The sequence below is a fragment of the Festucalex cinctus genome, chromosome 8 (genome assembly GCF_051991245.1).
Source record: "Festucalex cinctus isolate MCC-2025b chromosome 8, RoL_Fcin_1.0, whole genome shotgun sequence".
NCBI lineage: Eukaryota > Metazoa > Chordata > Actinopteri > Syngnathiformes > Syngnathidae > Festucalex > Festucalex cinctus.
In genome coordinates this window covers 15,879,554-15,893,961 of record NC_135418.1, presented here as the reverse complement: position 1 = coordinate 15,893,961, position 14,408 = coordinate 15,879,554, and the positions used below count along the sequence as shown (strand labels likewise).

Below are 14,408 nucleotides of genomic sequence, written 5' to 3'. Positions count from 1 at the left end.
TGCACCATCTGTGCCATTGAGAAGATGGTCAAGAAGCTACGCACACAGTCGACAAAGTGTTGACTGCGAAAAGGTCAGAGAGATAGCGCAGGACCATCTGGTCCAATCAAAACTGAGAGAGAATTCCAACTGGGAAACTGGCCGTGAAACAAAAAGACCATCTTTGCTCTGTGGGCTGTTCAAATTCAAATTTAAACAACCAAACCCAAATCGCTCTCCTACTCTGACATCTCATATCAGTATCAGAAGAGCAATACATGATCTTGATTTAAGAGCTAAATACTATTTGGATCACAAAATTGCACAAAAACAACAATAAAAATGTTTTGGTGATTCCTCGTATTTGAATGTGAATGACATCCAGTCCAAGGTGTGCCCACCCCTTGCCAAAAGTCAGCTGGGATGACTGCTCATCGGTGAAAGATGAGGGCAAGAACTACAAAAAAATGGAGGGGAAAATCAATTAGATTGTTGACAAACGTGAGCAGTTTTTTTTTTGTTGATTCCCAACAGGAGGATGGGAATCTGTGGTGGCAGACACTCCCCACACTTCCCACCTCTTCTATCACAAACATATCGCTCCATCTGTAAATTTGAAAGTGAGAATAACTAACAATTTCCATGCAGACATCTGGAGTGAGGAATCTCATTACATGAGTCACTCTTCCTGTGAACACATTTGTAAATATCATCGCATATTATAAAAGTGCAAATCTGGTTTGACAGTGATAATAGCCAGCGTGACACAAATCAGGCTTGCGTGACCTCATTCTTCACATTGCAAAAGAGTCACTGGAGACGAAGGAGATCAAACTCACGTTTTAATGTAGTTAATTAGCCCTCTTTTGTCTCAAAGTCCCTGTAAAGTCAAAATAAAAATGTCTCAACTCATTTTTACTCAAATTTTCTCAACTCTCAGACGATGAATGCGCTGAAAACCGCACTAAACTTTAGAAACTGTCGGTCAATTGCGTTGGTATGTCTAGCATATGCCAACACAACCCCATACTGTATGAGCGACGTTAATATATCCGTTTAAAGCCTACAGTTGTTGGAATATACACTCAAGGTCATCGCGGCGAGGCGATAGTCACCAGCTAGCTTGCAGGTTAAAAGGCTTCATGATGCTGTGGACTGGCAGCGGTCTCATCACTGCCTTGCTTTGTGTTTTGTTAGTGTATGGGTCCACATAAAAGGGACAATTTAGGCAAAATTAACCATTTACTAAATACAGCACATGATTGACATTTGAGGTCATAATTCTTGCTTGTTCTAAATCTCATAATGCTTAAAAGATTATGGTAAACAAAGTAAAATAAACTTAGTTGTTCAAATAACAACACTGAGCTTTTTCTGGTACAGTAAATTTTTCAGGTTAGCTAGCATAGTTCGCTATAGTGAACTGGGCCAAATAATTATGACTTAGTAACTAGCAATAGAGATCTGGACGTTTACGTCACGCATCCCAAAATAGTTGTAGGTGTTAGCGCAGCCATTTTGGCATCATAAAAAAAGCGTCTGCCACTTTGAGTGAATGGCAAACACCACAGTTTCACAATGATTGACAGCTGTTGTGAACCAGCTGCAACAACGAGAAGAGGCAAAAGAAAGATCGAGCATGCTCCAGGCTACCAAAAGAGGAACCAACGCGTAGCCAATGTTGCATTTTGTACATGGTGGCTGAATCAGCAGGTGCTAACTGTTACCACGCAAAATGTGAGGTGTTTTCGTTCATTTGTGCTGCTACGGTTTAATAGATTTAAACACAGTTGAATTTAATAAGTGACCAACACCATGAAGAAGACTTTTTTTTTTTTTTTTGTCATAAATAACAGCGGCCGCAGCCAAATTAGCAGCTGCTAAGTTGCTACTTGTGCGAAACTGCTAACTTAGATGGCATTTTGACCACACATAAATGATTGTACAAACTTGTAAAACCTTTAAATGATCAGATTTGAAAGCACTCCACATCCCAGTGCGTCACTGGGTGCTGTTTGAACCCTGCCCCACCAAAAAAAAATCGAGAAAACTGAAAATGTGAAGTACAGCGCAACACTATGTCTCCACAACTGAGTACTACATATTAGCATGCAAATATATTCAAACTGCGATTGGCTGGCAACCAGTTCAGGGTGTACCCCATGGATGGATGGATGGATGGATGGATGGATGGATGGATAGATATATTCAAACGTGTATAATGTATTTAGAGACAAATGTCTTGCACAATGGTTATATTGTTAATTTAGTTTTAATCACATTGTGGTAAATATAAACATGCACTTGTGAACCAATATCATAAATGACGATCACATGTCTGTCATCCTGGGTCACTATGGCAACGATAGTGATGATGTTCTCATTGTGACAACTAAGCCAGTGTCCCATCAAACAGATTTAGAAATTGTGGCCTCAATTTAGACTGACGGCTGCTTAAAATGCACAAAAAGTGGTGCATGCATCTTTCCTGGTTTCTCAGTACAACATGGCTAAGTAGCCAAAAAGTCATTATCATATCTAATGGTAAGTAGTACTACCACTAAGTGGTTGATTAAGTGGTCTTTTTTTTTTTTTTTTTTTTGTCTATGTCCCACTTCTGGCTCTACTTCATTAATATTCTGTGCAGCATAATAATCGATACATTTCCAAGGTCTATTTACAGACGGGAGCTTGCTATGGAACAGACATTACAATACTGTCGAGTGTAATTAAGATGCAAAACAAACAGGTTTCCATTAGGATGTCCAGTACGTAAAGATTAAAGTACATTAAGAATCATTAAGTCTGTTTGCTAATAGACAGAGAGCTTGTAATGTAGGAAAGAAGGGATATAAATAACACTGATAAGGAGCGGGAGACTATGGGAAGATGTCAACCATTCAAGTGTATACTTAAAAATGTTTCAGGGATATTTTGCTGGGAGCAGATGGAGGTGCATGTGTGTGCGCGTGTTTTTGTTTGTGAGCGTGTGTTTTCCAGGAACCGGCGGCACGACCATGCTGAGCTGCACTGTGCTGAGATACAGGCTTCTGTGCGAATTAGGTCAAGGCACGGCTGAAGGACAGTGGGTGCCGTAAGCAGCGATGGATTTTCTGGTTTGGGGGCCAAATGGGAAGCACTTTCAAGTTGGATATACTTTTTGGGGGTGATAACTTAATAGATTTATCAATTCTTGCGTGTGAGTCCTGGTAGAGGAGATGAGTGGAGAGTCGCAGCCACAAGCCTAATTCATCTCTTTGGCTGAGACGTGGGATGACATGTCCTGTGCTTTGAAGTCCAGGACACTGTTTATGCTTCATACGCTTTAATGGAGGAAGGCATCCTGCAATTTAGATGCTATAAAAACTACAGCAAAGTCAATATAAGGCACAGAAAAAGAGATATTTTAGTATTGGAGTTAGGTCAGGTGTCTATCTGGGACATCAGTCTGCCAATAATGGATTGAGGACATATGAAGAAGAAATATAGTATTAAATGTTGGTTAGAGAGAAATAGGGAGCAGGAGAGAGATGAAAAATAGATGAAGAGGGACAGCTCTCATGCTGAGAGACTCATCTGCTCCATAAAGGTGTCTGCTGTTCATTTTTAGTCAAAACTACCTCATTAATGATCACTGTGAATTTGTTTGATTCGGACGTGTCACAAAAACATTGCATAATAAAACACAACAAGAATAGACCCCCACTCAACACACATTCACAAAAAAAAAGAAGCTTGAAGACAAATTTCTCGGCTCCTTCCGCACCTGCATTTACACTTCAATTAAACTTTACAATCGCAACGAGTCAGGAAATCCTGCTGACAGCGGGAGGATCGTCACACTGGCAGATTTCCTGGAAATCAGGAAGATCTCAGCTAATTTAACACTTGGAAACACAGAAAGTTACAAAGACTTTTCGTCTGTGTAAGGAACTAATTGAATCCCCACTTAGTGTTACATAAATTACTTTTTATTTAAATTTGGCTTTTTAATTTGTATGTAAATACTTGTGCCTGCCCACCCATTAAAGCGTAACTCAAATCAAACATTTTCTACACAATAACATATTCTATGCGCCCCTATTAGTCTAAAAATGACATTCAGATTAGTATTGCATTTGTGGAATTTGAATTAAACCGTAAAATCCACCCATTTTTATCCATCTCAGGGGGCGGCCATTTTGCCACTTGCTGTCAACTAAAAATGACATCACAGTTGCTCAGAGCTCCAGGAACAACTAATCACGGTTCACCTGTTTTCTGAGTTTGGCCATGTGACATTCACAAGCTGAGTCATGATTGGTTGTTACCAGAGTTCTGAGCAACTCTGATTCATTTTCAGTCGATGGCAAGTGTCAAAATGGCCGTCCCCTGAGATGGTAAACTGGGTGGATTTTGCTGCTTTATTAATATTCCACAAATACAGTATTAATTAGAATATCATGAGTAGTGGAGCTACAGAGAACGTAATATTATAAAGAAAAAGTTAAGATTGACTTCCTCTTAATTGTGAAAAAAACAACAAAGTAAATTATTGTAAAAATACATCTTTTAACAAGCAATAATCAATTGAACACACCAAACTAGCTACGGATGTTCGATACCACTTTTTTTTAGCGGTGGATTAACTGAGGAACAGATGGTTACATAAGCCACTGGTGATGTCATCCAGGTAAGCAGAGCTGTATAAAAGTTTCTGAGGTTCACAGACTTGATTGCTTGGTGAAGTTGTTGATGAGCCAGAGTTGGTGGGTGATTGTTTGGCGTGCAAAAACGTTTTCATTGTCTCGCACGCTCAACTTCTTTTCCACACTCTGAGCTGACTATTAAAAAAAAGTAAGCAGACGGCCTGTGAACATTCGCAGACGCCGGCGATATCCAACCCACTGGTTGTCATTCTAATGAAAGCCAGGCTCGCCATTGGCCCAGCAGTCTGTCTAATGTCACCTTCAAAATAAGCCATAATCAGGGTGTGAGTGAGGCGATGTGACAAATAAATGAGTGTCCACGGCTCAAAAGAAGTCCTTTTACATCGCAGTTTTCCAGTCAATATTCACATTTTACGCCTCATTAAAACATTTTGAATAGCAAAACTGAGAATCACAGATTTGAAATTGCCCCAATGAAAATGTTTTTGGAAAAGAGAATGCAGTTTTCTCCTATTTATAATGTGAATTAAAAAAATTAAAGCGATTAATTAGAAAAAGAAACCAATTGTTAATTTCTTATATTGTCATAATTTTATTTTGTATACGCTTGCTTCAGGTCCCTGCAAAAAAATTGCTCCTCAAAATTGAAAAGTTGCTCCTCAAATAAAATCAGTGATTAGCAAAACTGCTCCTCAAATTAAAAAAAAAAGAAGGTCTCTATAAGGCAGCAGCTGGATTGGCCACAATCATGAAGTGCACTTAAAGTTTGATTCAACGTCGCATGAACCATAACAAAATGATCTAAAGGCACTTCTCATATAGAGCAGTTATAGGTTGACGTTCTTTTGACATTACAAAAGCAACTATTACTGTTCCAGTGTCTCTGAAGAAGTTTAACGGCACACTGCACATGTTCATCATCTGAATGTTTGTACAGCAGTTTATTGATGACCAACATGGAAGGTAGTCTGGCCTAAATCCAGAGATCTCTGCATGGGGAACTATTTTGTTTCAGAGGAAAGCTGATGGAACAAATTACATATTGAATTGAATGGATTTCAGTTTTAGTAAGATCTATCATTAAAAGTTTTGATACTTTATTTTGGCATGAAATGCTTGATGGCATTTCATATTAATGATGACACTTAGCAATATTTTAACAAAAACAGTAGTCTCTAAAGTTTTACATAAAATCCATTCTGCAACATCTTTGATACGTCTCTGCCTCACACAGGCTTGCACAAACACTCACAAAACAGAGTGAGTTATCGAACGTCGTACTCAGAACCTGAGTGCTCTCAAAGTGCTGAATTGTTGTTGAAATCAGCGTAATAGCTGAGAGTGAACAAGTGGAGCAAAAGGTTCCTCTTTTCACAGACAGATATTCCCCACAGTACTTTCCACATCACGTTCTCGTAAACATACAGTGGAACCCCAAAGGTCAAAGGTAGTCGGTCGCTCCTTGACAGCATTAATCCGGTCAACCACTGTATTAAAACAATAACAATAGTTTTCAATATGTCCCAAATGCATCTCATGCATCTCCCTTCTGAACAATCTAATCTGATGTCAAACTCATTTTTGTCGCGGGCTACATTGTAGCTATGATTTTTCACAGAGGACTGTTATGACTGTTAAACCATATGTGTGTATAATCAATCACCTTATTATACCTGCATCATTAGGGATAGGCTGATTATCGATTGGGCCAATTATTGGCGACAATATTCAGCATTTTGACAAATATTGGCATCAGCCTTTTTGATAAATCTGACAGCTGATAAGAGATCAATTTAAAACTGTGTAACTTAAATTGTCAGTTAACTGCAAAAGAGGTGACTGCATCTTTTGGTTTTAGTATGAGATTAAATCATAGATGAGTGCAAGTTTTACATTTCAGTTATTTTGAAATTTGGGAAAACTTATCTGTACCACTCATTATTTATTTATTTTCATTTAGCCTGAGCCTTGGAGTTCCTTGAACTTTTTAGAATTTTAATTTTAAAACAAAGATGTCTATTATTGTTGATATTTAAAATAAATAAATAAATCAACATTTTACAAATCTGAAACATTCTTCAATAAACATGTTCTTAAAGACATTTCAGCAACGTTAAGGATTGGAGTTTTTATTTTTTTTATTTTATTTTATTTATTTTATTTTTTTTTAAATTTTGACGCCAATATTTCCACTTTTATCCTCCTGACTACCAGCAATTCAAATTTGTCCTCTGTAGTGGACCTTTTTAAACCTGAATATCTCCCACCCAGTGCTTACGATTGATTAACTCCTTTTGTGCTCAAAAGAGGACATTCAGCGCTGTCCAATGATACCAAATGTGTAGGGGTGGGGCTTTGCTACCTCTGACGCATTATAAAAGAAAATGGCTTCCTCAGTACAAGCAGTTTTTAGGGAAGAGAAAAAGTAAGTGTATAACACTTTTTATTGAACAAATTTAGGCTTTAAATGTTGTTAGCATGTTTTCTATAAGACTCTTAAGAACATTAAAGTATTGTTTGAATTATTTTAACTGTATTTGAGCCGAGCATTTAAGTTTAAAAAAATGTCCTCTGTAGTGGACACATCATAGCTTAAAAATAGAAACTTTTTTTTTTTTAAATATTTCTTTTGCAGTATTCCACTTCACAAAGATTGGTGAATATCAAAACAAACATGATTGGACAATATTTTTTTCCTGGTAGTCAGGAGGATATTGAAAACGTCAGCTCCAAATATAATTTATCGGACTCCTTGAATACAGGTACTAATAATCGGTATTGGTATCGACCCTGAAAAACATCTGTCTATCTTTAATTAATCTTTTATTTACTTATTATCTTTTAAAAAATGTGGTTTGTAACAAAAAAAAATAAATCAAAATCTACTTATTTATTGCAGCATTTTGTCATATCTATATTGATCGACTAAACACGTAGGCAAAAATGTACTTTTTTAATAGGAAAGTCAGCGATATAGCCAAATTATAGCCAAAAACACATTGCAAGTCAAAACAGAAAAAATAAAGGCCAACAGCCGAGGCCACTGTGTCACCATCCTACCAGAGCACCACAGACTGTCAGGGGCCGATCCATCAGAGCTAATGATTTTAGTCGATTACATCACTCTCTCCAAATTTTCCCCCTCGCTTCCTCCCATCCCATGGCCTCCACTGCTCCATCCATCCCCATGCGCTTTGCAAAGTATTCTGGGCTGAATGAAGTTGTCGCCATCCGGCGAATGGCTGAACCCAAGCGCATGTTCTCGAAATGAGAACATGTGCATGTTTCAAATGTCAACACGGCCTGTTTGTGCAGTCGGGTAGAGGAAGCCTTGATGCCGGTGGGAATAATGGGAGCAAGTATTGTAACTATGGATCAGCTGCTAGCACAATGTTGCACATGAACAAGAAAAGCAGGTTTGAAGTGAGCAGAATGTATTTTACGTATTAAACATACTGCTACAGAGAAGTTAAGAATAGCGACAACATAAATTGTTTTGCATAAATCAATAAGCTTCCAGGTGTAACAAATGATGTCATGGCATACAACAACAACAACATGCACAAAACACAACCATATTTGAAATGCTTCCAAGGGAAACACAGGAGAACCAAAAGTTCCTATGCTAAATAACCTGTATGGCTGCATTCATGCATTATATGGTTTCATCCAGATTCTTTTGTCAGATTCCCCTGAGCTTTTCTTTTAAATATTACTTGGGCCAGTACACTACAGAAGTCATACACAATCAACCAAACATGCATCACTCATGTGTAGCAGAATTGTTGTCTTCTAAGTGAAACACACGAGGACACATGAGGACGCAGCCTCCACAGAACACGAGGTGTCAAACCGGGAAACGGTCCCAGGTCACAGACACACAAAAACCAAAGAGAAATAGACGGGAATAGATTAACATAAATAACAGCAAAGAGAAAAGTGAGAAGGCCAAAGAGGATTTGAGTTGATTGCAGTGAAAGTGCTGTCGCCAGTGTGCATTATTAATCCCCATCTGTTTTGATTACAAAACCATGCAGGGGCAACTTGGGAGTCACAGTAGAAATTCCACACATGCTCGTGGAAGACAGCTAACATATTTTTTAGAAAATATTAATTTGAATAGACAAAAAATGGGTTAAAAATTGACACAGACGTTCAGAACATTTCAGGGCAGATTGTCTATTTAAAAAATGGAATAGGGCAACAAAAGATTCAGAAAGTTGAAAAATGGTTGAAAAAAAAAACTGGTTGGAAGATTGCAAGAATGGGGTGAGGTTAACCATTTTGTAAGCAACTGCGGAGAGAAAAGTCCAACAGTTATGTTTCTCAATGTACGATTGAAAGGAACGAAAGGATTTAATCATCAATGGTCCCTAAAATCATCAAACGATTCAGAGAATTGAGAGACAGCTCTGCACATAATCCCCATCGAATGTCCTCAGACGGTAGTGCATTAAAAACCGCCATCACCGTTTAAAGTACACTGCTACATGGGATCAAGAACACAAAAAAACAAAGAAAAAACAAAAACATTGCCAGTTAAAAGAGCTCATGGCTTAATCTACACTTTTTGGCCAAATTGTTACAGAGAGCAGCTTTAAATAGCTAGTCTTTTTAGTTTGTTCAATTGGAAATAGGTTAAAAAAAAAAGAGTTTCAAATCATTGTATTGTTTTTATTTATATTATACACATTGTCCCAACTACAATGGAATTTAGTTTTACTTTATTTTAGTTGTATCTCTTCTAATTGCACACTGTCTAACTTTGTTTTATATGTTTATGACAGTATAAAATGTTAAAATGTTACATCAAACATTGACATCATAAATATTGTCTGATGGCGACAGTTTAACCTTTGAAGAAATTAATTTACATTATTTCCAACTCAATTTTTGGGGGGTTAAAAGAACACGTCAACCCCCAAAATTTTTTGACAATAATATGTTCTATGCAGCACCACTAGTCGAAATAAATACGGTATTCTGTTTAATATTGAATTAGTGGAATATGAGTTAAGCATAATCCAGCCGCTTTTATCAATATCAGAAGACAGCCATTTTGCCACTTGTTGTCGAGTGAAAATGACATCTCAGTTTTAGATAACAACCAATCACAGCTCAGCTTCAGAAAACAGGTGAGCTATGATTGGCCGTTGCCTAACCCCTGAGCAACTGTGATGTCATATTCAGTAAACAGCAAAATGGACGCCTTCTGATAATGATAAAAACGGCTGGATTTTGCTTCTTAACCTATATTCCACAAATGTAATATTAATGAAAATGTCATGTTTAGACTATTGAGATCACATATTGCATATTATTGTCAAGAAATGTTTAAGGTTGACTTCCGCTTTAAATTACAGCAACTTGGAAGTCAACCAGCATCACAGACAGGATTCACGTGCAATTCCATTTCATAGATTCCACTGTAATTTAAAGCATTTTGTTAAATTATTGTTATACAGTACTTCATAAATAAAGATGAGTCGTGGAGGTGTGTCAATGCTTAGTCTTTATTTTCAGTCTAGTATTTATTTTCTGAAGGACTCTGCTTTTTCCTAAATGTGGTAGGACATACAATCTTCTACAATGTCATGTGTGTAATTAACTTAGTGCATATGTTTCATGCAAGCAACATGATCAAATTAAACTAATGGTGGGTCTAAAACAAGTGAGGCTCCTTGGAACATGTTTTTATAAAACCACAAGTGTGCCATCCACTTGTTTCCTTTTCTGTGCATGCAAGTGTGAGTCTTGCACAATCCTAATGCACACATGTGCACCCAGTGGATTATTAATAGCAAATCAAAAAACTTTGTTTCCATAGTGACTGTTTGAGTCCATTCTGGAAAGTGTCTCCAGTTGTTACCAAGACAACAATTCAGCAATAGCAAATGAAGGTGGCACACAGCTGAGTAATGCGGCGGGCCGGGAATCGCCCCACAAACAAGCTCCTCGAACCGAGACGGTACAGGTGGAAAGCTGGAGGAGGGCAATGAGAGATATTTGGGTATCTTGGGTACTTAATGTGAAGTTTACCACAAACACGAAGTACTTAATCGGTGAATGCAATCTAAAAAAATGTGACTACATGGCTTGCAGGAGTTGTAAACAGCTAAGGTTCTACTAATTAGAAAATGTTTCAGTCATAAATGGCCAAATAAAAAGGCTATTGTAAAGATATTTTTGGCCAAATTGTTACAAAGAGAAGTTTTTACGATACAGAATGAGTTTGTCACATACATTTTGCCCCTTAAAAATGGTGCCTTTATCTTAACTTATTCACTCAAACAAGCTTGAGTTTCACTTGTGTATCAGATACTGCTCACACAAAATAATCCTGGTCAAACAGAGGTGTGGGTGTGTGTAATAGGAAAAAAATAATACCTCAAGCAAACATCTTGAATAAACATCCTGGTATGTGACAATTAACAAGCATGAGAAAGAGCAGTTCCAACTCAAATACCACTTCCAACTAGAATTGGAGCCACTTAGGCAAGACTAGTGTTCGTCAACAAAAACTAAACAAAAATAATTTTGTCAACACACATTTTTCACCGGACTAATGCAAGGCTGACACATGCACAATTTTTGGCCACGATCTTGTCGTGGCAAGTCGTGCTATTTTGGGGCACGAACTGGGAGGTTCCCGCACTGTTCATGCATAGTTCACGACGAGTTTACGACGAGTTCACGAATGCGTGACCATTCGTGTCCACATTGACACTAACTGGCACGACGAGTTCGCGCATAGTTCGTGTATAGTTTGCGCATAGTTTACGCACTTCCCGCATTTGCACGACGAGTTCACGCAATTCGGACCGTGTCGTGTCGACTTGGGCACGCCATATAAAAAGGTGGCCTCCCCAACCCCTATTCGTGGCACTTCGTGACAGTCGTGGCATGGCAGTCACGACGGGTTCACGCACACTTCACGCCACTTTACGACTAGTTCGCGCACTGACACGACTCGAGTCGTGCCAATTCATGCCACGAAATCGTGCAAGTGTCAGTCTTGCATAAAACTAGACTAGACTAAAACCCTCATTAATACGCAATAACTGTAACTAAATCAGTTTGCATTTTCGTCAACTAATGAAGACGAAACAAAAATGTCCTTCACTTAATAAAAACTGGACTAAAATCTATGGACATTTTAGTTCATAAACAAAAACGAGACGAAAATTATATGATTTTGTAAAATCTTGTCTGAGCAAATAGTTATAACTTAACATATTAATCCAATGGCTATAACGTTCCAAAAATAATGTTAAATGCGATTGCTAACTAATGCTAGCTAACTTACTAGCTTATAGCATGGATAGAAGCCAGTAGCACCACTGTGAAGTTTTTCACCAAAAAGATGTTAAAATATTATGTGAAATAGTTTTAGATCCAAAAAGGTTCAATATAATCTGCTGACAAAAAAATATACAGTATTATGGTTGTCCTGACTAAAACTACACTAAAACGAGTTTTTCTTGACTAAAACTAGACGGATAAAATTACATTTTTTTTTACTAAAATTAGGACTAAAATGTTAGATTTATAGTCGACTAAAAATGTACTAAGCAAAAATTGGATGAGGTTGACTACCTGTGATAAAAACTAACAAGCGTGACTGAAACTGGACTAAAACTGAGACTAAATTTAAAAAGGGCAGACAAAATTAACACTAGGGGTGAATGACCAATACCTCAGTGTGAGAAGGAAATCAGTATCATTTGGAAACATGAACCAAGTTATCCTCAGGAGGAATTCACAAGACAGACAGTCAAACAATGTTGAAGGATTCTTTTCCATAGCTGGAAGAGACAAATTACTTTTTTGCTTTTACTGTACAGCTAAGGAGGCCCTTTTCTCACGGATAGGATACTATCATACTACACTACATTATTAGCTCGGCCTCTGAGACTCAGATGATGAGTCACTTCGAAGTATCCAAATGACATGCAGTAGATGATCCCAGCATCCACTCCAAACAACAAGCACACATGCTCACTATGGCACAGGCACACAATGTCCTCTGAAGTTAAGAGGTTTAATAGAGATTGTAATGCCTCAAGAAAAGCAAACTAGGCAAATAAGGCACACACACACACCCTCATCTCCCGGCACTAATCCATGGCCAAACGCTCCTCTCATACCGCAGTATTTAACCTTCCAATGTCTGTGGCAAATGATGTCATGCACTACTAGGTGCTAAAATGGGACTGATTAGAAAATGATTAAGATAAATGTCATAACATACATGAAGTGGCCTTACCTTCACTTCATGTCTCTCCTCAGCTGTGCAGGAAAATATTGAGAGATGAAAGTGCATTCAATTATCTACACGTACGACATCTACCAGGGCCGCTAGGCCATATGGCAGTCTATTAGCAAAGCCAAATTGTGATAAATTTCTAGCTTTCGGATTAGTGTGTATTATTTTCTTTTCATTCATTTATTAATTTACCTGTTAATTTTCTATTCATAGTTGATTAATCTCCACTGTAACGTATGGAACAACTAAACACTGATGTATCTGGTGTTTTGCTATGTTACTTTTTACGTTACAGAAGCGCTTAACATGGCTTCTCTGTTTACTCCTGTTTGCTCTTCTTGCTCAGTATGTCGCATGACTCACTGCTACTCATCCTCCTTTAGTGATAACGATACTTGTCAGTAATGTAGTTTATTCACCGCCATGGATTGAAACAGTCACAGCTGGTAGCTGGTGAAGAGCAAGTTAGCTTAGCACCTAGCAGTTCTGCACGGAGGACGGGTGATGACTGCGCGTAATGGAAAGACTGGGTCAGACTAGCTTGAAGCCATTTTTATACCGAGGCACATACGATGACATCATCACGTGTTGTTGCAATATCGTAGACATAATTTCTACCATCTACCACATCTACCACATAGCTACTGTGGTTACAAACGTGCTGCAGTTTCCTTTTGAAACTACAGAATTAGATGGTATCTCGTTTTGTAGTGAGCTTTGACACGTCACTGCTCAAAATCTTTCCATTGTTTTGGCTTGTTGCTTACACTTTATGATTGTTAATTGTTCGTAGTTTTGTGAATTTTCAGCAGAGCTACCATCTGTCCAGAAACATTCATCACACTACACTCTTTTGAACACCTGAAAAATCCATGATAATTCAATGTGGCAGCCCAGCCATAACTGTTATCCAAGTGAAGTGTATCGTGTTCACTTTTTTATTGTCACTGACGTGTCTACTCAGCTCTAGGGTGAAGAGCTGTCGTGGCTCTTCCATAACAGTTTAAAGTAACCGCGTTTCCTTAAGAGGCTTTTTCATGTTCCATCTACAATTATTTACAGGCCAACAGCAGCTCCATGTAATTCTTTGTGGAGGGTTTGTTGACATTGTGACATCTCGCAGTGTCATAAAATGGACATCATAAGCTTGATTTAGTGTGCTGCTTTTTATGACTTTAGAGAAGTCAACTTGCAGAAAATCTATCAAAAGTGAACTATTTAATGTAATATGACTTGGAAGGAGACATCTAAACAATTTGTCAATTCTAATATGAATATTTTATTAGTGGGAATGTGTGGAAAAAAATGTTATGCATAGCTACATGATGGCAAATGTTTTTCTTTTCTTTTAAGAAATTAATAAAGTGTTATACTTCATTTATAGAATAAAGACACAATCTCTGATCAGCCATCAGTGACTCTGAATTCCACCAATCTCAATAAGCTATCTTAGTTCTGTACATAAATGTTGAGACTGCAAACAACCCACACACTTAGTAGTAAAATAACAATAT

General features: G+C 37.8%; 1 protein-coding gene across 4 annotated transcripts in view; it reads right to left on the bottom strand.

Annotated features, from left to right (window-relative positions):
* The window catches only part of camk1b (calcium/calmodulin-dependent protein kinase Ib), a 36,248-nt gene that overhangs the window by 12,208 nt on the left and 9,632 nt on the right, over positions 1 to 14,408 (bottom strand). The window lies entirely within an intron of this gene.